The 25,978-nt window shown below is 41.7% G+C and overlaps 1 long non-coding RNA gene across 2 annotated transcripts in view; it reads left to right on the forward strand.

The window, feature by feature from the left end:
* LOC138658257 (uncharacterized) overlaps nt 1-24,036 on the forward strand; it is a 41,362-nt gene extending 17,326 nt beyond the window's left edge. For both annotated transcript variants that reach the window (XR_011317416.1, XR_011317417.1), the window contains one exon: nt 23,660-24,036. This is a non-coding gene — a long non-coding RNA (uncharacterized lncRNA). The remainder of the gene's footprint in view (nt 1-23,659) is intronic.
* Nucleotides 24,037-25,978: the final 1,942 nt, after the last annotated feature.

Genomic DNA, 25,978 nt, shown 5'->3' on the forward strand with positions numbered 1-25,978 from the left:
CTGGGTGACTATGGGTAATTTACATATCTGTTCCTGAAGCGTGGATGGACCAGGATTTTCAGAGGTTTGAATATCATCGATTCCCTTGACATATGCATTATTTCATTTTTGGATTGGGGTAAGGCCAGTGGGTTATACCCCTTTTCCTCGAACTCGGCTGTCAGACGATCGCTTTCTTTGTTATAATCCTCTGTGTTGGTACAGTTCCGTCTGATTCGCATATATTGGCCCCTTGGAATGTTTGTCAGCCAAATGGGTAAATGGCAGCTGGTCATATGAATAAAGCTGTTGGAGTCCACATCCTTACGAAAACACTTTGTAATTATTTTTCTGTTTTCCACACAGATGGTTAAATCTATAAAATTTACACTGGTTTTACTTACAGTCGGTGTGAACTCCAAGCCATAATTGTTGTCATTTAATTTTGAGATGAATAGTTGTAAAGTTGTGGATATGATGTCATCAATGAAGCGACGCCATAGTATTAGTCCATCCCGCAGTTTGCCATTCTTATATATGTGATTATGCTCCCATTTGCCTACATATAGATTAGCATACCCGGACGTGAAGCGCGTACCCATCGCGGTCCCATGCGTTTGGAGGTAGTACTGTTGTTCATAACTAAAATAATTGTGTTTTAAAATGAACTCGATGCTCTCCGTAATGAATTCAATTTGTGGTTCTTTGTATAAACCAAGTGCCTGGAGATAAAACTTTGCTGCTTGGCAACCCTTATCATGGTCAATTTTAGTGTACAGGGATCTTATATCAAGAGTGCCTAAGGTGAAGTTCTCCTGCCATTCTAATTGGTCTAAAATTTGCAGCGTGTGGTTGGTGTCTTTCAGGTATGCCGGTATTAATGGCATACAGCGTTGTAGATGTGAATCCACATAGCGAGACAAATTTGCTGTTAGGCAGTTAATGCCAGAAATAATTGGCCGGCCAGGGGGGTGTGTTTGATTTTTATGAATCTTGGGGATATGGTAAAAGATTGCTGTGCTAGGGGTTTTGTTGTTGATGAATTGATGTTCTTTTTTATTAAGAATACCCAAGGTTTTTCCTTTTGCAGCTAATATGTCTAGATACCTGGTGAATTGAATGGTAGGGTCAGAAGGGATTTTTTTTATATGTAATAGTGTCGCTTAGGAGTTTTAGCGATTCATTGTGGTACATGGACCTGTCCATTACAACAATCCCACCTCCCTTGTCTGCCGGACGGATAATTATTTTGTTGTTTTCCTGCAGATCGATAATGGACTGTCTCTCTTGACGATTTAAGTTATGATAAGAAAACTTGGGATTTTTCCTGCTAAGCTTTTTAATGTCCTTAGTGACCATGGTCTCAAAAGTTTTGAAGGAGTTGGAATATTCCTGGGCGGGATTAAACAACGATGGTTGTGAAAGGTTGGTATGAATATATTCAGAAGTGGTGGTGGAGGTCGAATACTGCCTACCAGGAATAATTACATTTTTCTTTAAAAAGTATTTTTTTATGGCTAGGTTGCGGAGAAATTTTTGTATGTCTACATACAGATTAAATGGGTTCACATTGGAGGTGGGAGCAAACTTCAAACCTTTTTGCAAGAGGGATTGTTTGTTTGGTGATAATTCATGGGAACTTAAATTAAAAATTTTCTGATTGTTTAGATTAATTGTGCTTTTCTTTGTTGTTTTCTTTTTGGAGAGTTTCCCACTCCTCTTACCTCTATTTGTTTTGGACCTTGTACCCGAAAAAAATCCCGGTTTGTGGATATATGTACTTTACTGTTGGTTTTATTTGTCTTATTAGGATGAACCTTAGGCATGGTGGCTTTACTCAGGATCGTTTTTGAACTGATTACCAATGTTCGTTTATTAATAGGATTAACGGATTTCAGAAAATTGCGATTTGGCTTATTAAATCTGTTAATGGTTGATCCTAAAGGAAAATTACGATGATTGCTCGTGGATGGAGTGGATTGTTCCCATTCCTCAATATTATTAGGTTCCTCAACCAGTGAGGTTAATTGGGAGAATTGGTTTTGTGTTGGGACTTCGATAATTTCCGTGATAGGTGATTCTGAGGATAGAAGATCTTCCTCATTATATTTAAGTGTTTCATCTTGAAGCGAATTAGTATGTACTGGATGATTATTATTCCGAATGGATACTGGTGTATATTGTGTGGAGTTGCTATATGTTGAGAAAACAAGGGATGCGTTTGTGGAATTGTGGGCTGAGGTTATGTTTACCTCATCCAAAGTGACATATTTAGTTGTTATACTTGTGTTCTGGTCTTCACGATTTTCTGGTAGCAAGGTTGTTGGTGTGTCTTCCAATGGGATATTGTCACGAGCAAATTTCCGCATTTTTTTATTAATAATATCCTTTTCTTTTAGTTTATACATAATGCTAGAGGTAAAATCGTGAATGCTATCGTCCTGATTAAAAACATCTAATTTATCAAAAAGTTGAGAGATCATTAGACTAGTTTTCCTCCAACTTGTGTCAGACAGAAAGCGCCGGGCAAGAAGTAGAGGACGGATCCCTGCAGCTCTGCTCTGCTGCCATTTTCTCCTGTAGGCAGCAGAGCACATGAGGGCAATCTGGTCATGGGCCCCCTGAATCCAGAGGCCAGATTGCCCTCAGTATTTGCTGCCTGGCAGGGGCCTCTCTTCATCTCCGGGCCCCGATGCAGCTGCACTGGTGGTATGTCCGCCCCTGGTTATGTCAGGTAAGATTTTAATATCCTATGTAGTTTAGTGTCCTAAGCAAAGACAGACACTTTACTCTCAATCCCATCCACAAGGTCATCAAAGTTTCTAAAAAGAAATGGTCCTAGTACAGTTCCCTGCGCTACCCCCTGCTGACTATATCCCATTTAGAGAATGTACCATTTATGATGACTTTATCTCCTCGTCTTTTAGTCAATTCCTTACCCATCTGCATATCGTTTCCCCTAGTCCCTGTTTCTGTAGCTTTAAGGCAATCAAAAGCTCTGATGGTATCTTGTAGAGTAAGTGAACAGACACAGTTTACACCTAGTCAAAGGCATTCAGCCAACTTGCTTTCTCGTAGGGTCCCATAGCAGCTGCATGCCGCATACTCTGCCGCTATGATGCCTATGCTTTAAAATGTGGATGACATTTCAACAAATCCCATCTCCACTATGCGTGCACAGACGCGCGTGGATCACCCACAGAGACGGACATGCTGCGCGTCTCTCCAGACCGCAGCATGTCTATGTATCTTGTGGAGACGCGAGCCTCCATAAAATAAATTTTACCCATACAATGTATTTGATGAGGTGATTATGCATGGTTCATTGAACACACGTACAGTGCCTTGCGAAAGTATTCGGCCCCCTGGAACTTTTCAACCTTTTCCCACATATCATGTTTCAGACATAAGGATACCAAATGTAAATTATTGGTGAAGAATTAACAACAAGTGAACACAATTGTGAAATTAAATGAAATTTATTGGTTATTTTTAAATTTTTTGTGGAAATTCAAAAACTGAAAAGTGGGGCTTGCAATATTATTCGGACCCTTTAACTTAATACTTTGTTGCGCCACCTTTTGCTGCGATTACAGCTGCAAGTTGCTTGGGGTATGTCTCTATCAGTTTTGTACATCGAGAGACTGAAATTCTTTCCCATTCTTCCCTGGCAAACAGCTCGAGCTCAGTGAAGTTTGATGAACAGCAGTTTTCAGCTCTTTCCACAGATTCTCGATTGGATTGAGGTCTGGACTTTGACTTGACCATTCTAACACCTGGATACTTTTATTTGTGAACCATTCCATTGTAGATTTTGCTTTATGTTTAGGATCATTGTCTTGTTGGAAGACAAATCTCAGTCCCAGTCTCAGGTCTTTGGCAGACTCCAATAGGTTTTCTTCAAGAATGGTCCTGTATTTGGCTCCATCCATCTTACTATCAATTTTAACCATCTTCCCTGACCCTGCTGAAGAAAAGCAGGCCCAAACCATGATGCTGCTGCCACCACCATGTTTGACAGTGGGCATGGTGTGTTCAGGGTGATGAGCTGTGTTGCCTTTATGCCAAACATATCATTTGGCATTGTTGCCAAAAAGTTCGATTTTGGTTTTATCTGACCAGAGCACCTTCTTTCCCATGTTTGATGTGTCTCCCTGGTGGCTTGTTGCAAACTTTTTATGGATATCTTGAGAAATGGCTTTCTTCTTGCCACTCCATAAAGGCCAGGTTTGTGCAGTGTGCAACTGATTGTTGTCCTATTGACAGACTGTCCCACCTCAGCTGTAGATCTCTGCAGTTCATCCACAGTGATCATGGGCCTCTTTGTTGCATCTCTGATCAGTCTTCTCCTTGTTTGAGATGAAAGTTTAGAGGGACGGCCAGGTCTTGGTAGATTTGCAGTGGTATGATACTCCTTCCATTTCAATATGATCGCTTGCACAGTGCTCCTTGGGATGTTTAAAGTTTTGGAAATCATTTTGTATCCAAATCTGGCTTTAAACTTCTCCACAACAGTATCACGGACCTGCCTGTTGTGTTCCTTGGTCTTCATGATGCTCTTTGTGCTTCAAACAATCCTGAGACTATCACAGAGCAGGTGCATTTATACGAAGACTTGATTACACACAGAGGGATTATATTTATCATCATTAGGCATTTAGGACAACATTGGAATATTCAGAGATCCACAATGAACTTCTGGAGTGAGTTTGCTCCACTGAAAGTAAAGGGGCCGAATAATATTGCACGCCCCACTTTTCAGTTTTTGAATTTCCACAAAGATTTAAAACAACCAATAAATTTTGTTCAACATCACAATTGTGTTCTACTAGTTGTTGATTCTTCACTAAAAACTAACATTTGGTATCTTTATGTTTGAAGCATGATATATGGAAAAGGTTGAAAAGTTCCAGGGAGCCGAACACTTTCGCAAGGCATTGTAGATTCACCTGCTTTCAAAAGCCGGCAGTGCTTTGGACGCAGTGGACATGTGTTGCGTTCAAAGTGCTGCCAGTTCCTGATTGTTGATCGGTGTGCACGCGCCCCGAAGAAGCAGGGCGAAACGTGCGCATCGGGGCAGAGGGACGGGACTCAGTGAAAACTCTGTTACACAGCCAGGATCCAGGTAATGATGTCATGACCTTCCTTGAATATTATGCCACTGTGCATCATTATATCTAAGTATCTTTGTTGGTGATCCTGCAACTCCAGAATTCTGTATTTGTTTCTAATAGGAGAGAGGCTGAGTGGTTGGTATTGCCTTGCATAGACTAGTATGCACTTACTATAGACCTGTGATACGAGTTTGGCAGTAATTCTGTGGCGCATCTTTGTCTCTGTAAGACAATTACTTATATGCTACTAGACGGTGGCCTGATTCTAACGCATCAGGTATTCTAGAATATGCATGTCCACGTAGTATATTGCCTAACCACATAGTATATTGCCCAGCCACATAGTATATTGCCCAGCCACATAGTATATTGCCCAGTGACGTAGTATACAGCACAGAGTCACGTAGTATATTGCCCAGTCACATAGTATATTGCCCAGCCACGTAGTATATTGCCCAGCCACATAGTATATTGCCCAGCCACATAGTATATTGCCCAGTCACATAGTATATTGCCCAGTGACATAGTATACAGCACAGAGCCACGTAGTATACAGCACAGAGCCACGTAGTATACAGCACAGACGCGTAGTATACAGCACAGTCACGTAGTATATTGCCCAGCCACATAATATATTGCCCAGTCACGTAGTATACAGCACAGAGCCACGTAGTATATTGCCCAGCCATGTAGTATATTGCCCAGTCACGTAGTATACAGCACATATACAAAAAAGGTTGCACTCTATCGTGCAAAAGCATGTCTAATATGAAATATATGAAATATGAATAGCAAAATGGCTTATGAACATTAGGAAAATATTTAAGAGACGCTTTGCACAGAATTTGATATAATCAAATAGTGTGAGCCCATCAACCAATCGTCAAGGTGGTCTCATAAAACTGATGGGTCCCTGATCTCCCTGTCCAAATGTGAACACTTACCGAAGGCCAATGTCTGTATGCCTGGGTGAATGTGGATACCTCTGTTCAGCAAAGCCTACATATGTGTTGACCGGGACCAAGTGTGATGAGATTCAATTAAAAACCACATGGTGATGGGAGGAGTGCACAGTCAGTCAGCTAACATAGAAATGACAGAAAAAAGACTCGCACATCCAAACTAGTGTGAATAGGTGCATACCAGGAGCAGCTACCTCCATACATAAATATACAAAAAAGGTTGCACTCTATCGTGCAAAAGCATGTCTAATATGAAATATATGAAATATGAATAGCAAAATGGCTTATGAACATTAGGAAAATATTTAAGAGACGCTTTGCACAGAATTTGATATAATCAAATAGTGTGAGCCCATCAACCAATCGTCAAGGTGGTCTCATAAAACTGATGGGTCCCTGATCTCCCTGTCCAAATGTGAACACTTACCGAAGGCCAATGTCTGTATGCCTGGGTGAATGTGGATACCTCTGTTCAGCAAAGCCTACATATGGGTTGACCGGGACCAAGTGTGATGAGATGCAATTAAAAACCACATGGTGATGGGAGGAGTGCGCAGTCAGTCAGCTAACATAGAAATGACAGAAAAAAGACTCGCACATCCAAACTAGTGTGAATAGGTGCATACCAGGAGCAGCTACCTCCATACATAAATATACAAAAAAGGTTGCACTCTATCGTGCAAAAGCATGTCTAATATGAAATATATGAAATATGAATAGCAAAATGGCTTATGAACATTAGGAAAATATTTAAGAGACGCTTTGCACAGAATTTGATATAATCAAATAGTGTGAGCCCATCAACCAATCGTCAAGGTGGTCTCATAAAACTGATGGGTCCCTGATCTCCCTGTCCAAATGTGAACACTTACCGAAGGCCAATGTCTGTATGCCTGGGTGAATGTGGATACCTCTGTTCAGCAAAGCCTACATATGGGTTGACCGGGACCAAGTGTGATGAGATGCAATTAAAAACCACATGGTGATGGGAGGAGTGCGCAGTCAGTCAGCTAACATAGAAATGACAGAAAAAAGACTCGCACATCCAAACTAGTGTGAATAGGTGCATACCAGGAGCAGCTACCTCCATACATAAATATACAAACAAGGTTGCACTCTATCGTGCAAAAGCATGTCTAATATGAAATATATGAAATATGAATAGCAAAATGGCTTATGAACATTAGGAAAATATTTAAGAGACGCTTTGCACAGAATTTGATATAATCAAATAGTGTGAGCCCATCAACCAATCGTCAAGGTGGTCTCATAAAACTGATGGGTCCCTGATCTCCCTGTCCAAATGTGAACACTTACCGAAGGCCAATGTCTGTATGCCTGGGTGAATGTGGATACCTCTGTTCAGCAAAGCCTACATATGGGTTGACCGGGACCAAGTGTGATGAGATGCAATTAAAAACCACATGGTGATGGGAGGAGTGCGCAGTCAGTCAGCTAACATAGAAATGACAGAAAAAAGACTCGCACATCCAAACTAGTGTGAATAGGTGCATACTAGGAGCAGCTACCTCCATACATAAATATACAAACAAGGTTGCACTCTATCGTGCAAAAGCATGTCTAATATGAAATATATGAAATATGAATAGCAAAATGGCTTATGAACATTAGGAAAATATTTAAGAGACGCTTTGCACAGAATTTGATATAATCAAATAGTGTGAGCCCATCAACCAATCGTCAAGGTGGTCTCATAGGTCCTCATCCCCATCAACCAATCGTCAAGGTCCTCCCATCACCATGTGGTTTTTAATTGCATCTCATCACACTTGGTCCCGGTCAACCCATATGTAGGCTTTGCTGAACAGAGGTATCCACATTCACCCAGGCATACAGACATTGGCCTTCGGTAAGTGTTCACATTTGGACAGGGAGATCAGGGACCCATCAGTTTTATGAGACCACCTTGACGATTGGTTGATGGGCTCACACTATTTGATTATATCAAATTCTGTGCAAAGCGTCTCTTAAATATTTTCCTAATGTTCATAAGCCATTTTGCTATTCATATTTCATATATTTCATATTAGACATGCTTTTGCACGATAGAGTGCAACCTTTTTTGTATATTTATGTATGGAGGTAGCTGCTCCTGGTATGCACCTATTCACACTAGTTTGGATGTGCGAGTCTTTTTTCTGTCAGTAGTATACAGCACAGACACGTAGTATATTGTCCAGTCACGGAGTATATTGCCCAGCCACGTAGTATATTGCCCAGTTACGTAGTATATTGCCTAGTTACGTAGTATATTGCCCAGCCACATAGTATATTGCCCAGCCACATAGTGTATTGCCCAGCCACATTGTATATTGCCCAGCCACATAGTATACAGCACAGAGCCACGTAGTATACAGCACAGACACGTAGTATACTGCCCAGTCACGTAGTATATTGGCCAGTAACGTAGTATGCACCATATCCCTGTTAAAAAAAGGAATTCAAATAAAAAATAGTTACATACTCACCATCCGGAGCCTCCGGATCGAAGCGGCCGGTTACCGACGCTCCTCGCGTGCTCCGGTCTGAAGAGTGCATTGCGGTGACACGAGATGATGACGTAGCGGTCTCGCGAGTCTGCAATGCATGGAGCGGTCACTGGGGCATTGCGAGGAGCATCGGTAACTGGCCGATTCGATCCGGGGGCTCCGGATGGTGAGTATGTAACTATTTTTTATTTTTTTAATTATTTTTAACATTAAATATTTTTACTATTCATGCTGCATAGGCAGCATGAATAGTAAAAAGTTGGTCACACAAGGTTAATACCAGCATTAACCGAGTGCGTTACACCGCGGTCAACGCTGCCATTAACCCTGTGTGAGCGCTGACCAAAGGGGAGTATGCGGACGCTGGGCACTGACTGCGTGGAGTAAGGAGCGACCATTTTCTTCCGGACTGTGCCCATCGCTGATTGGTCGTGGCTGTTTTGCCGCGACCAATCAGCGACTTGGATTTCCATGACAGACAGCGGCCGCGACCAATGAATATCCGTGACAGACAGAAGGACAGACAGAAGGACAGACAGACGGAAGTAACCCTTAGACAATTATATATTAGATAGTTTATATACTATTTATTCATTAAAGGTGTGTCAATTATTTTTCATTATTTATAGCATAAAATCCACTATGGTCTCAGTGATTGGATTTCCATTACTATGAGTTTTTAGTTTTGGTCATGCTATCTACCAGGTAGCAAACTCCACTATTTTGAGTCCCAAGTCCCTCCTTTCCTTTTTCTGCACCTTTCTTAATATTAATATTTTTATTCTGTATTTCATCATGTGATTGATTCAATAAAAATTTGATAATTTTTGAATTTATATAAGCTTCACTCCTTCAGTGGTGTTTGATTTACCTAGGATGCTGTGTTAAATTTAATCTTGAAATTGGGAGTGGGCACCTAATTTAAAGGGATTACCACTTTAAATAGGACATATTAGTGTATTAATGTATTGGAGGCGGTGATTACGCACGGTTCAATGAACACATGTGGATTCACCTGCGTTCAAAAGCCGGCAGCGCTTGGACCCAGCGGACATGTGTTGCGTCCAAAGCGCATCCAGTTCCTGATTGTGTGCACATACCCTCCGGCAACAAAAAGTAAGCTGCTATTATCACTAAATTCCTCAGTCCAGAGCCTCTCATCTAGCCAAATCAGTTCTCATGCTTCGCACTGACGAGGGCCAACAGCCCAAAACACTGTGTCTACAAATTGAGATATTGATTTGGCTATTATCCTAAGTCATATTGCAAGACTCGTTAACCCCTTAAGCTCCAAGGGTGGTTTGCACGTTGATGACCGGGCCAATTTGTACAATTCTGACCACTGTCCCTTTATGAGGTTATAACACTGGAATGCTTCAACGGATCTTGGTGATTCTGACACTGTTTTCTCGTGACATATTGTACTTCATAAGAGTGGTAAAATTTCTTTGATAAAACTTGCGTTTATTTGTGAAAAAATGGAAATTTGGTGAAAATTTTGAAAATTTTGCAATTTTCCAACTTTGAATTTTTATGCCCTTAAATCACAGAGATATGTCATGTAAAATAATTAATAAGTAACATTTCCCACATGTCTACTTTACATCAGCACAATTTTGGAACCAAAATTTTTTTTTTAGGAAGTTATAAGGGTTAAAAGTTGACCAGCAATGTCTCATTTTTACAACACCAATATTTTTTGGGACCACATCACATTTGAAGTCATTTTGAGGGGTCTATATGATAGAAAATAAGCAAGTGTGATATCATTCTAAAAACTGCACCCCTCAAGGTGCTCAAAACCACATTCAAGAAGTTTATTAACCCTTCAGGTGTTTTACAGGAATTTTTGGAATGTTTAAAAAACAATTAACATTTAACTTTTTTTTCACAAAAAATTTACTTCAGCTCCAAATTGTTTTAATTTTCCCAAGGGTAAGAAAAGAAATTGGACCCCAAAATTTGTTGTGCCATTTGTTCTGAGTACGCCAATACCCCGCATGTGGGGGTAATCCACTGTTTGGGCACACGGCAGAGCTCGGAAAGGAAGGAGCACCGTTTGATGTTTCAATGCAAAATTGACAGGAATTGAGATGGGATGCCATGTTGCGTTTGGAGAGCCCCTGATGTGCCTAAACATTGAAACCCCCCACAAGTGACACCATTTTGGAAAGTAGACCCCCTAAGGAACTTATCAATATGTGTGGTGAGCACTTTAACCCACCAAGTGCTTCACAGAAGTTTATAATGCAGAGCCGTAAAAATAAAAAATCATATTTTTTCACAAATATGATCTTTTCACCCCCAATTTTTTATTTTCCCAAGGGTAAGAGAAGAAATTGGACCCCAAAAGTTGTTGTGCCATTTGTTCTGAGTATGCTGATACCCCACATGTGGGGGTAAACCACTGTTTCGGCGCTTGGCAGAGCTCGGAAGGGAAGGAGCGCTGTTTGACTTTTCAATGCAAAATTGACTGGAATTGAGATGGGACACTGTAGCAATATGTTATATGTTCATGTGGCCTCTAGGGGTCTCACTACTTTTATGTGTGTTCTATATTCTTTGTTTGGAACTTGTTGGAGGTTGTTGTACTCGGAATTCATGTAATGGAGGTTGAGACAAGATGTGAATAAAGAGCCTGGAGATACTCACAGAGTGTGATTTATGACAGGATCCATCAAACAGAACATGGTGGCAGCCGGGCACAGAACCTGCAAATTCTTAGAGCTTATATGAGGCTGGAACTGTACAGATCACTGCAACTGTAAGTACAGATTCCCTGACAGTACAGAAAAATGGAGACTGGTCTGAAGCCCCCTCAGAGACTGGATGTCACTTCATGTAATCTGTCCCAGACTTGGAGACATTGGAAGGAAGAGTTTACACTGTATGTGGATCTGACTGTGGGCCCCACTGATGACAAACGGAAAGTAAAGCTGTTTTATTACCTAATTGGGGAAAATGGCAGAGAATTAGCCCACACCTTGCTCCCAGACACAGACAACCTCCTCCTAGCAGACATTGTGCAGGCATTTGATAAGCACTGTGACCCAAAGAAGAATGAGACAGTGGAAAGATATAAGTTTTTCACAAGACATCAGGAGGATGGTGAAAATGTGGACAGATATCTGACAGAGCTGAGGAGACTTGCAGAAACATGTGGCTTTGGAGAGATCAGGGACAGTCTAATCAAGGACAGAATGGTGTGTGGCATAAAGGACAGTCATCTCAAAGAAAGATTACTGAGAGAGGAAGGCATGACTTTAGAAAATGTATGCAAATCTGCAGGGCTGCTGAGCTCACAAAGCATAGCCTGAAGATGATGGCAGGCACCAGTGAGAATGATGATGACAAGGTACATGCAGTATCTATGAAAGGAAAGACAGGACCAGACTACCCTATAAACACTGTCCACTGCAAGTATTGTGGGAAAAGACATGAGAGAGACAAAACCAAGTGTCCAGCATATGGGGAAACCAGCAGGTCATGTGGCAAGAAGAATCATCCCTCTGCTGTCTGCAGGCAAGGAAGAGGCAAACAGTACAGACAGCTCCACACTGTGACACCAGACACTGACAGTGCAGAGGACATTACATGGCTACAAATGCAGTCTACAACAGAGAAAGTCAATGTAGTCGGGCAGTCAGTAGTGAAGGATGCCAAGCAGCTTTATGCAACATTCTTGTTGGATGAGAAGCCCATTAGATTTCAGCTGGATTGTGGAGCAAGCTGCAATGTAATTTCATTTGATCTGCTAAACAAACAGGTTTCTATTGAGCCAACTGACAAGGTACTGGTGATGTACAACAAAAGTGTTCTGAAACCAATGGGTACATGTAAGCTAAAAATACGAAACCCATGTAACAGAAAGAGTTATAGAGTTGAATTTACCGTGTTACGGGGTGGTAACCATGTACCATTACTGGGAGTAAAAGCAGTTCAGGCAATGGACTTAATAAAAGTACAGTCTCAGAACATTATGTCTGTTGAAGTTGCCCAGGATATACAAAATCCAAAACTAAATGCAGAGCACAACTTGGACATGCAGAAAATAAAAGCAGAGTATGCTGATGTATTTGAAGGTGATGGATGCTTTGAAGGTAAATATAGGCTAGAAATTGACAACACAGTGCAGCCCACCAGATTACCTATAAGAAGAGTGCCTGTAGCTTTAATGCAACCGCTGAAAGTAGAACTGCAAGATCTACAGAGAAGAGGCATGATAGCACCAGTCCAGAAGAGCACAGATTGGATCAGCAGTTTGGTCATAGTGCAGAAACCATCGGGCAAGTTAAGAATATGTATTGATCCTAAGCCACTCAACAAGGCGCTGAAACGAAATCATTACCCAATCCCAACATTAGATGATGTTCTACCAGATTTATCAAAGGCTAAAATATTTTCTGTATGTGATGTAAAAAATGGATTCTGGCATGTGGACCTGACTGAAGATTCAAGTTTATTGACAACATTTTCTTCACCATTTGGACGCTTTAAATGGCTGAAAATGCCCATGGGACTAAAACCTGCTCCAGAGATATTCCAGCAGAAATTGATGCAGGCTTTGGAAGGACTTACTGGAGTGAAGACAATAGCGGATGATATCCTAGTAGTGGGAGAAGGTGAAAATATGGAATCTGCAATCAAGGATCACGATCAGAATATGATACAATTTTTGGACAGATGCAGAGAAAAAAACATAAAGCTGAATTTGGACAAATTCAAATTGAAAATTACAGAAGTGGCCTATATTGGTCATCGACTGACTTCAACTGGGGTCAAAGTGGATCCTGAAAAGGTGAGAGCAATACAAGATTTGCCTACCCCTACTGATGTTTCTGGAGTACAACGATTTTTGGGCATGGTGAATTATCTCTCAAAATTTTGCAGACATCTGTCAGACATGTGTGAGCCACTGAGAAAGCTAACCCACAAAGATGTGCGCTGGGAATGGACAGAAAGCCAGGAGACTGCTTTCCGAGCAGTAAAGAATGCCATTGCAGATACAGCAACCCTAAAGTATTTCGATCCAGATCGAGAAGTGGTGGTACAATGTGATGCTTCGGAAAAAGGCCTTGGAGCCACATTAATGCAGAACAAACAGCCAATTACATTTGCAAGCAGAGCCCTTACAACAACAGAGCAGGGATATGCGCAGATTGAGAAGGAACTACTGGCTGTGGTATTTGGGATGGAGAAGTTTCACCAGTACACCTATGGTCGACGGGTAACAGTGCAGTCGGATCACAAACCATTGGAGAGTATTACAAAGAAACCATTACTAAATGCCCCAAAGAGACTACAGCGCATGCTGTTGCGACTTCAGAAATATGATGTTGACATCGGGTACTGTCCAGGAAGAGACTTACTGATTGCAGATACGCTAAGCAGAGCTTACCTTCCTACCACAAATGATGAGGAGGAAGACATTGAAACCATCAATATGTGTAACTACCTTGCAGTGTCAAAAGAAAAGGTCAAGCAAATCCAGACTTTTACAGAGAAGGATAAAAGTCTCCAGAGTTTAAAGACTGTCATCTTGCAGGGCTGGCCAAAATACAAGCAGCATGCTCCGAGGGAAGTCTCACCATTCTTCCACATAAGAGATGAATTGTCAGTGCAGCAAGGAATCATCTTTAAAGGAGACAGGGCTGTTATACCTGAAGTTCTCAGAAGAGGCATATTGAAGACATTGCACTCTTCTCACTTAGGCATGGAAGGATGCCTACGTCGTGCACGAGAATCAGTTTATTGGCCAGGAATGAATGACCACATAAAAAATTACATAGCACAATGTGAAATATGTGCATCCTGCAATGATAAGCAACCAAAGGAGACATTGCAACCTCATGAAATTCCACATAGGCCTTGGTCAAAAATAGGAACAGACTTGTTCACATGGAATGACAAAGAATACCTGATTACAGTGGACTATTTCTCTAACTTCTGGGAGGTTGATTTGGTGCAGGACACAAGGGCGAGAACAGTGATTAAAAAACTCAAGGCCCATTTTGCCAGGTATGGCATTCCAGATATCGTTTTCTCTGACAATGCGGCACAGTTTACGTCAGAAGAATTCAAAACTTTCAGTAAGAAATGGGAATTTGAACACCAGACGTCTTCTCCAAGATATCCTCAAAGTAATGGGAAAGCAGAGTCAGCAGTAAAAACGGCCAAAAGACTCATGCAGAAAGCAAACCAGGCGGGTGCTGATGTATATCTGTCTATACTGGATCATAGAAACACACCCACCCAAGGCCCAGACAGCAGTCCGGCACAGAGGCTCATGAGTAGGCGTACAAAGACACTAGTACCAACTGCGTGTCATCTGTTAGAGCCAAAGCTGCTGGGAAACATCGAAGCTAAATTACAGAAGAATCAAGCTAGGCAAGCTTTCTATTACAATAAATCTGCAAAGGATCTGCCTGAGCTCCAGAGAAATGACTACATTCGGCTGCAGCCAAGCACCACATTTGACAAACACTGGCAAAAGGCAAAGGTTGCCCAGAAACTGGGACCTCGGTCTTACGAAATTCTAACAGACGACGGAAGAAGACTAACATAGTAACATAGTAACATAGTAACATAGTTAGTAAAGCCGAAAAAAGACATTTGTCCATCCAGTTCAGCCTATATTCCATCATAATAAATCCCCAGATCTACGTCCTTCTACAGAACCTAATAATTGTATGATACAATATTGTTCTGCTCCAGGAAGACATCCAGGCCTCTCTTGAACCCCTCGACTGAGTTCGCCATCACCAACTCCTCAGGCAAGCAATTCCAGATTCTCACTGCCCTAACAGTAAAGAATCCTCTTCTATGTTGGTGGAAAAACCTTCTCTCCTCCAGACGCAAAGAATGCCCCCTTGTGCCCGTCACCTTCCTTGGTATAAACAGATCCTCAGCGAGATATTTGTATTGTCCCCTTATATACTTATACATGGTTATTAGATCGCCCCTAAGTCGTCTTTTTTCTAGACTAAATAATCCTAATTTCGCTAATCTATCTGGGTATTGTAGTTCTCCCATCCCCTTTATTAATTTTGTTGCCCTCCTTTGTACTCTCTCTAGTTCCATTATATCCTTCCTAAGCACCGGTGCCCAAAACTGGACACAGTACTCCATGTGCGGTCTAACTAGGGATTTGTACACTAAGGACTAAGGAGGAATCGAACACCATGTCACGTTTGGAGAGCCCCTGATGGGTCTAAACATTGAAACCCCCCCCACAAGTGACACCATTTTGGAAAGTAGACCCCCTAAGGAACTTATAGAACTGTGTTTTGACAGCTTTGAACCCCCAAGTGTTTCACTACAGTTTATAATGCAGATTTTTTAGCCCCCAGTTTTGTATTTTCCCAAGGGTAACAGGAGAAATTCGACCCCAAATGTTATCCAATTTGTCCTGAGTACGCTGATACCATATGTGGGGGGGAACCACCATTTGTTCGCATGGCAGAGCTCGGAAGGGAAGGAACGCCATTTGGAATACAGACTTAGATGGATTGGTCTGAAGGCGTCACATTGCATTTGCAAAGCCTCTGATGCACCTAAACAGTAGAAACCCCCCAGAAGTGACACCATTTTGGAAACTAGACCCCGCAAGGAACTTATCTAGATGTGTTGTGAGAACTTTGAACCCCCAAGTGTTTCACTACAGTTTTTAACGCAGAGCCGTGAAAATAAAAAATCATTTTTTTTCCCAAAAATTATTTATTAGCCCCCAGTTTTGCATTTTTCTAAGGGTAACAGGAGACATTGGACCCCAAAAGTTATTGTCCAATTTGTCGTGAGTATGCTGATACCCCATATGTGGGGGGGAACCACCGTTTGGGCACATGGCTGAGCTCGGAAGGGAAGAAGCGCCATTTGGATTGCAGACTTAGATGGATTGGTCTGCAGGCGTCACGTTGCATTTGCAGAGCCCCTGATGCACTTAAACAGTGGAAACCCCAAAAAGTGACACCATTTTGGAAACTAGACCCCCCAAGGAACTTATCTAGATGTGTTTTGACAGCTTTGAACCCCCAAGTGTTTCACTACAGTTTATAACGCAGAGTCGTGAAAATAATTATTTTTTTTTCCCACAAAAATGTTTTTTTAGCCCCCCAAATTTTTATTTTCCCAAGAGTAACAAGAGAAATTAGGCCCCAAACGTTGTTGTGCAATTTGTTCCAAGTACGCTGATATCCCATATGTGGGGGGGAACCACCGTTTGGGTGCATGGCAGAGCTTGGAAGGGAAGGAGTGCCATTTGGAATGCAGACTTAGATGGATTGGTCTGCAGGCGTCATGTTGCATTTGCAGAGCCCCTGATGCACCTAAACAGTAGAAACCCCCCAGAAGTGACACCATTTTGGAAACTAGACCCCGCAAGGAACTTATCTAGATGTGTTGTGAGAACTTTGAACCCCCAAGTGTTTCACTACAGTTTTTAACGCAGAGCCGTGAAAATAAAAAATCATTTTTTTTCCCAAAAATTATTTATTAGCCCCCAGTTTTGCATTTTTCTAAGGGTAACAGGAGACATTGGACCCCAAAAGTTATTGTCCAATTTGTCGTGAGTATGCTGATACCCCATATGTGGGGGGGAACCACCGTTTGGGCACATGGCTGAGCTCGGAAGGGAAGAAGCGCCATTTGGATTGCAGACTTAGATGGATTGGTCTGCAGGCGTCACGTTGCATTTGCAGAGCCCCTGATGCACTTAAACAGTGGAAACCCCAAAAAGTGACACCATTTTGGAAACTAGACCCCCCAAGGAACTTATCTAGATGTGTTTTGACAGCTTTGAACCCCCAAGTGTTTCACTACAGTTTATAACGCAGAGTCGTGAAAATAAAAATTATTTTTTTTTCCCACAAAAATGTTTTTTTAGCCCCCCAAATTTTTATTTTCCCAAGAGTAACAAGAGAAATTAGGCCCCAAACGTTGTTGTGCAATTTGTTCCAAGTACGCTGATATCCCATATGTGGGGGGGAACCACCGTTTGGGTGCATGGCAGAGCTTGGAAGGGAAGGAGTGCCATTTGGAATGCAGACTTAGATGGATTGGTCTGCAGGCGTCATGTTGCATTTGCAGAGCCCCTGATGCACCTAAACAGTAGAAACCCCCCACAAGTGACACCATTTTGGAAACTAGACATCCCAAGGAACTTATCTAGATGTGCTTTGACAGCTTTGAACCCCCAAGTGTTTCACTACAGTTTATAACGCAGAGTTTTGAAAATAAAAATTATTTTTTTCCCACAAAAATATTTTTTAGACCCCCAAATTTTTATTTTCCCAAGGGTAACAAAAGAAATTGGACCCCAAAAGTTGTTGTCCTATTTGTCCTGAGTATGCTGATTCTGCATATGTTGGGGTAAACCCCTGTTTGGGTGCACGGGAGAGCTCGGAAGGGAAGGAGCACTGTTATACTTTTTAAACGCAGAATTGGCTGGAATTGAGATCAGACGCCATGTCACGTTTGGAGAGCCCTGATAAGCCTAAACAGTGGAAACCCCCAATTCTAACTGAAACCCTATGCCAAATACACCCCTAACCCTAATCCCAACCATAACCCTAACCACACCCCTAACCCTGACACACCCCTAACCCTAATCCCAACCATAAATGTAATCCAAACCCTAACCCTAACCTTAGCCCCAACCCTAACTCTAACTTTAGCCCCAACCCTAACTTTAGCCCCAACCCTAACCCTAACTTTAGCCCCAACCCTAACCCTAACTTTAGCCCCAACCCTAACCCTAACTTTAGCCCCAATCCTAGCTTTAGCCCAACCCTAACCCTAGCTTTAGCCCCAACCCTAACTTTAGCCCCAACTCTAACTTTAGCCCCAACGGTAAGCCTAACTTTAGCCCCAACCCTAACTCTAACTTTAGCCCTAACCCTAACTTTAGCCCCAACCCTAACTGTAGCCCTTACCCTAACCCTAGCCCCGACCCTAGCCCCAACCCTAACCCCAACCCTAACCCTAGCCCTAACCCTAATGGAAAAATGGAAATAAATACATTTTTTTAATTTTTTTATGTTTCCCTAACTAACGGGGTGATGAAGGGGGGTTTGATTTACTTTTCTAGAGGGTTTTCTAGCGGATTTTTATTTTTGGCAGCCGTCACACACTAAAAGACGCTTTTTATTGCAAAAAATATTTTTTGCGTTACCACATTTTGAGACCTATAATTTTTCCATATTTTGGTCCACAGAGTCATGTGAGGTATTGTTTTTTGCAGGACGAGTTGACGTTTTTATTGGTAACATTTTCGGGCATGTGACATTTTTTGATCGCTTTTTATTCCAATTTTTGTGAGGCAGAACTTTATACCGTTCCGCGTTTGGTAAAATGGATAAAGCAGTTTTATTCTTCGGGTCTATACAATTACAGCAATACCTCAATTACATCATTTTTCTATGTTTGGAGCTTTTTATACGATAAAAACTATTTTATAGAAAAAATTATTATTTTTTCTATCTCTTTATTCTGAGGACTGTAACTTTTTTATTTTTTCGCTGATGATGCTGAATGGCGGCTCGTTTTTTGCGGGACAAGATGATGTTTTCAGCGGTACCATGTTTATTTATGGCACAAAAAAACGAAGAAAGAAAACAGCACCGCTGAGATGCACTCACCCCTTGTGTGTGAAGCTTGTCAGAAAAGCCGAGACTCCAACCTTTAAAGTAGTCGGTCCTATAAGGGTGCTGCATCCAGAGAAGATCAGTATCGCCAATTCAAGAGAAGAAGATGGAGCGCACACCTTGGTCCGGACGGAGAAAGTAAACTTTATTGGAACATCTTACAGAAAAAAGCGGGCGGGAGAAAACGTGTTGGGAAATGAAGGACTACAGCTGTTTCGCGCAGCAGGCGCTTCTACAGGTCCTAATGACGGACGGAAATGGGGAGGAGGGATTTAAAGTCTTACCCAAGTGAAGTTACCTCTCTCCATTCTCCGTGCACAGTGAGTGATACAATACAATTGTTAAAAAAACAACACTATAAAGAGTACTTGTCACACAATAAAAACAATGCTTTAAAAACAACGTGATATGTGCTTAATGAAATCATAATAAGCAAAAGCAGGAGAGAAGGCACAAAAACTTAACACAACACAAATTACAAGAAAACTGACATGTCGATACGTTCATTTAGCCCCATTGGACCAGTGGCGTTAGTACGCATTATCCAACGGGCTTCACATCTTAGAAGGAGTTGATGCAAATTCCCACCTTGTGGCGGTGGATGCACCCGTGCAATGCCAGCAAATCGTAGTGTATTGGTGTTACCTGCATGACTTAGTCTGACGTGGTTAATCAGCTGGGGAACTCCTTTCCCTGTCCGCACTGAAGAGAAATGTTCCTTTATACGAATGTATAGAGGACGAATAGTCTTACCTATATAGTAAAAACCGCACTGACAGAAGATGACATATACTACATAGGTAGTTTTACAGGAAATAAAATCTTTAACAATATGCTTTATTGGCCCTATCTGGACGGTGTTACCCGTTATATGCTGTGTACAAATGTTACATTGTCCACATTTGTAGTTGCCCTTGGGGGTATCTCTACTGAGCCAATTAGTATGGTCAGTGGTGATTCGGTTACGTACCAAAATATCCCCCAAATTTTTACTACGGCGACTTGCAAACAATGGGCCCTTTTCGAGTTTATCCGTTAAATCCACGTCTTTTCCTAAGATGTGCCAATTCTTCCTAATAATAGACCTAATATACGTATCCATTGGGCCATATTTGAAGCTGAAAACAAATGGTTTAACGTCACTAACAATTGTATGAGACACCGATTTTTTTGAGACAGGGAACCTCATTTTCTGCCCTCACTAGGGCTACATCAAGAAGGGGGCGTGGATATCCTCGATTTTCGAAGCGCTTATAAAGCAAATGCGATTGTTTTTTAAAACCTCCTGTTGTACTGTTAATTCTTTTAACTCTTAAAAATTGGCTGAAAGGTAAAGCCTGTTTTGTGTAAAAAGGGTGAGCGCTTCGGAAATGGAGGAGTGCATTGGAAGAGGTGGGCTTGCGGTACACTTCTGTATTCATTTCACCTTCTATTATGGAAATTTTGACATCAAGAAAATCTAAAGTTTGGTTACCATACAGGGAAGTGAAGTTCATGTTCATGGAATTACTTTCAGACAGGTAACGTACAAAATTAGTGAAATCATCAGCCGTGCCGTCCCAGACCACCAAGACGTCATCCACGTATCTGATAAATAATTTTATATGTTTCAAGTAGGGATTGGTATCTGAATAGACATAATTGTCCTCAAAGAATGCTAAATACAGGTTAGCCAAGGTACATGCGACTGACGTACCCATGGCTGTGCCCTCCCTTTGCACATACCATTGGTTGTCAAACACAAAGGCATTATGTTCCAAACTGTCACAGATGAAATTGATGGTCTGGGCGTCTGTTGGCGTTTTTTGTAAAATCTCTCTTATGACTTTAACCCCTAGAGTTTGTGGGATCCTGGTGTATAAGCTTTCTACATCAATAGAAGCTAAACTAAAAGTTTCCTGCCAGGTAAAATTCCTTATAACTCGTAATAGATGGTTGGTGTCTTTGATATAAGAGGGCATGTCTTGGAGTAGGGGGCGTAGTAGCCAGTCCAGATACCTGGACATGGGCTCTGTGAGAGAGCCTACCCCTGAGACGATTGGTCGTCCTGGAGGTTTAGTAGACGATTTGTGAACTTTAGGCAGATGGTACCAATGGGGCTTGTTCGGTGAATCTGGTATTAGTTTCTCTGCTTGTCTCTTTGAAAGTACTTCCCCCTCAACATATAACCTCAAGAGAGATCTTAAATCATTATGAAACTTTAGTGTAGGATTGCTCTCAATTTTCTCGTATGTTGTACTATCTGTTAGTTGTCTAAGGGCCTCCGACATATAATAGTTTTTTGTCAAAAGAACAATATTGCCTCCTTTGTCCGATGCCCGAACCACTACATCCTGCCAGCTTTGTATTTCTTTTAAAGCCTTATTTTCAACAGAGGATAAATTTGATGGCATTGTTCGATACAAAAGCGCTTCCATTTCCTTGATAACCTGAGCCTCAAAGATATCCACGGGGTTGCCTGGGGCAACCTGTGGAACATATGTGGATTTAACGCCTCCCATAAACGGCTCTATTGGAGACTTTTGTTTATGCATAGATTCTGCTAAGGGGTCCGCGAGATCTAGCAGCAGAAGGGCATCCTCACGCGTGTCATCTATTGGGCCGTTTGAGGGCATGAAGCCCAATGGGCCTATTTGACACGGGATTTCTCCAGGCAATGATGCTACATTATTTTTATTACTATTAGTTTTAAACATTTTATATAGATGTATTTTCCTTATCGCTTTATACATGTCAATCTTGAAGTCAACCAAGTTAAATGGTTCTGGAAGGCAAAAGTTAAGACCCTTTGACAACACGGAGAGATGAGATGAATCTAGAGTGTGGTCAGTCAGGTTTATCACTGTATTAGGTGACTCAAAATCTAAGTCATTGGCTTCCAGGAGACTTGCTTCCTTTTGCTTTTTCTTTGCGATCTTGTTGCGATGCCTGCGTCCTCCCCGCCGCGTTCTCTGTCTAAAGGGAGTGAATGTGCTGATGGAACCTCCTCTGGATCTGTTGTTAAATGTTTATTTATATCCGTCTTTTTGATTGCGTGTTATTCCACTTTTTGTTCGGCGGTATGATAATAAAGCGTTGTTTTTTGCCTCGTTTTTTTGTTTTGTTTACGGTGTTCACTGAAGGGGTTAACTAGTGGACAGTTTTATGGGTCGGGTCGTTACGGATGCGGCGATACTAAATATGTGTACTTTTATTGTTTTTTTTTATTTAGATAAAGAAATGTATTTATGGGAACAATATATATTTTTTTTCTTTATTTAGGAATTTTTGAAAAAATTTTTTACACATCTAAATTTTTTTTTTTTTTACTTTGTCCCAGGGGGGACGTCACTGTATAGTGACAGACCGCTGATCTGACACTTTCCTGTGCACTGTGTCAGATCAGCGATCTGGCGTGCCCTGCTCCTTGCTTACCAGCGCCTGCTCTGGACCCGGAAGTAGTCCCTGCAGGACCCAGAAGTAGCCCCGCGGCCATTTTGGATCCGGGGCCTGCAGGGAGGAGACGCTCGGTACAAGGTGAGCACATTGCCTTGTACCGATCGTCTCAGGGAAGCACGCAGGGAGCCCCCTCCCTGCACGATGCTTCCCTTTGCCCCTGGAACACTGCAATCATGTTTGATCGCGGTGTGTCGGGGGTTAATGTGCGATAGTCAGCTGACACCCGGCCACGATCGGCCGCGCTCCCCCCGTGAGCGCGGCCGATCGCATATGATGTACTATCCCGTCACTGGGAATTAAGTCCTAGGTCACCTTGATGGGATAGTACGTCATATGGGATTAAGGGGTTAAAGGGTTGATTGTGACTTGTAGGATCGCTACTTCCAACTGGTGGCATTATAGAGTTCAAGTCCTCTTTTTCTCTGATGAGACAATTTGCATATTAAATGAAATAACACTTCCACATTGTTGTCCAAGGAATGTGATTCACGTATCACCAGATCTAAGGAACTTCTCCTGGCATTCTGTGTTATGCGAATAGTCTAACCATTATCAATGAACACGATCCCCAGAAATGTGATGACTCAGCTTAATAAATAGTTGGATGCATCTTACAGAAGAAATGCAAATAAATGTGCACGTTGGTCATTGGAGAATTAAAAGCTCTGCAAACTTAACTTGTGAAAGATTGAATTTGCGAAGTATATGCTATCTCTGTAATTAAATATGTGATAAATGATAGAAATGTATTTAGCAAATCGACTCTAATGAAAAAGATTAAATAGCCAAAGATACAGTTAATGTCATGATAACTGCTAAACCGCAATTGCACTAAGTGATTCATGGGTCCGGCACAATATTGCTGCGGTTATTGGATAGTTTAAAAGTGAGCTTCTCTTATTTATGATCTCCCCAAGGCTCATTTAAACGTGCATTAAATTTGAACAGTTAAATTGCTATGTACAATAAATGATGAAATTAACTTTTTTTTTCAATTGATTTCCCACTTCTCATAGGTCGGCCAAAGAAACCAGTGCTTGCAATCACTTTAGGAAAATCTGTTTTAGAGAATATTTACCCAGCATTTCACATACATTCATAGAGCGTTATATGCAAAGGATGTGATAAATGGAAAAGAAGAGACCAAAAAGTGACTGCAACATCCAATAAGAATGATTCATAGAAATGAAAGCTGCAACTTAATATCGGAAATGTAGAAATAAACTGACAGCTGTATTTATTGCAAAACTATTTCCTGGCATCTCACACTGAAATACTCGTACTCTGAACATGTATATCTCCTTTATTGCAATGCTATATGATGTAACACAAAATCCCATGTAAATATCAATGGGACCAAGAAGAGATCCCACAATAAAGGTATAAAATCATATTTTATTATAAATAAGTATAAAAACAAAACAGTTGATGAATGCAAAAAAATACCGTACAAAGGGACGCCACAAAAAACAAGAATGAGTATAGGTATATATATGTGTATACAGCAACCATCTGCAAATGCCTGCTAGTGGTTGACACAATAATTCTATGTCCAAAGGAATGCTGACACAATACCAACTCACGGTTGGTATAATAAATATATATGCCACAATCAATGGGCCAATATACAGGGCACAGCCGCCTCAATAGATCCGGGGGATAAAATAAGAAGCGGGTACACATTACCTGCCACAGTTCTCGGTACCGGGCTCTCTGGTTCGGTTCTGAGGCTGTCACGGTGGCTAGACCCGGTCCGTGACCCTGCTAAGGGGCGTCCAATAAAGGTGGTGCAGTCTGTCAGGGGTTCGTGACGCCACCTGTGGTGTTCGGTCAGGGTGACCGACGCTGCTGTGGGGTCCGCTGGGGGATGGAATGGCAGCTGGATAGTACAGGTCCTTCTCAAAAAATTAGCATATAGTGTTAAATTTCATTATTTACCATAATGTAATGATTACAATTAAACTTTCATATATTATAGATTGATTATCCACCAACTGAAATTTGTCAGGTCTTTTATTGTTTTAATACTGATGATTTTGGCATACAACTCCTGATAACCCAAAAAACCTGTCTCAATAAATTAGCATATTTCACCCATCCAATCAAATAAAAGTGTTTTTTAATAACAAACAAAAAAAGCAACAAATAATAATGTTCAGTTATGCACTCAATACTTGGTCGGGAATCCTTTGGCAGAAATGACTGCTTCAATGCGGCGTGGCATGGAGGCAATGAGCCTGTGACACTGCTGAGATGTTATGGAGGCCCAGGATGCTTCAATAGCGGCCTTAAGCTCATCCAGAGTGTTGGGTCTTGCGTCTCTCAACTTTCTCTTCACAATATCCCACAGATTCTCTATGGGGTTCAGGTCAGGAGAGTTGGCAGGCCAATTGAGCACAGTAATACCATGGTCAGTAAACCATTTACCAGTGGTTTTGGCACTGTGAGCAGGTGCCAGGTCGTGCTGAAAAATGAAATCTTCATCTCCATAAAGCATTTCAGCCGATGGAAGCATGAAGTGCTCCAAAATCTCCTGATAGCTAGCTGCATTGACCCTGCCCTTGATGAAACACAGTGGACCAACACCAGCAGCTGACATGGCACCCCACACCATCACTGACTGTGGGTACTTGACACTGGACTTCAGGCATTTTGGCATTTCCTTCTCCCCAGTCTTCCTCCAGACTCTGGCACCTTGATTTCCGAATGACATGCAAAATTTGCTTTCATCAGAAAAAAGTACTTGGGACCACTTAGCAACAGTCCAGTGCTGCTTCTCTGTAGCTCAAAAGTGGCTTTACCTGGGGAATGCGGCACCTGTAGCCCATTTCCTGCACACGCCTGTGCACGGTGGCTCTGGATGTTTCCACACCAGACTCAGTCCACTGCTTCCTCAGGTTCCCCAAGGTCTGGAATCGGTCCTTCTCCACAATCTTCCTCAGGGTCCGGTCTCCTCTTCTCGTTGTACAGCGTTTTCTGCCACATTGTTTCCTTCCAACAGACTTACCATTGAGGTGCCTTGATACAGCACTCTGGGAACAGCCTATTTGTTGAGAAATTTCTTTCTGGGTCTTACCCTCTTGCTTGAGGGTGTCAATGATGGCCTTCTTGACATCTGTCAGGTCGCTAGTCGTACCCATGATGGGGGTTTTGAGTAATGAACCAGGCAGGGAGTTTATAAAAGCCTCAGGTATCTTTTGCATGTGTTTAGAGTTAATTAGTTGATTCAGAAGATTAGGGTAATAGGTAGTTTAGAGAACCTTTTCTTGATATGCTAATTTATTGAGACAGGTTTTTTGGGTTATCAGGAGTTGTATGCCAAAATCATCAGTATT

The sequence above is a fragment of the Ranitomeya imitator genome, chromosome 1 (genome assembly GCF_032444005.1).
Source record: "Ranitomeya imitator isolate aRanImi1 chromosome 1, aRanImi1.pri, whole genome shotgun sequence".
Lineage (NCBI taxonomy): Eukaryota > Metazoa > Chordata > Amphibia > Anura > Dendrobatidae > Ranitomeya > Ranitomeya imitator.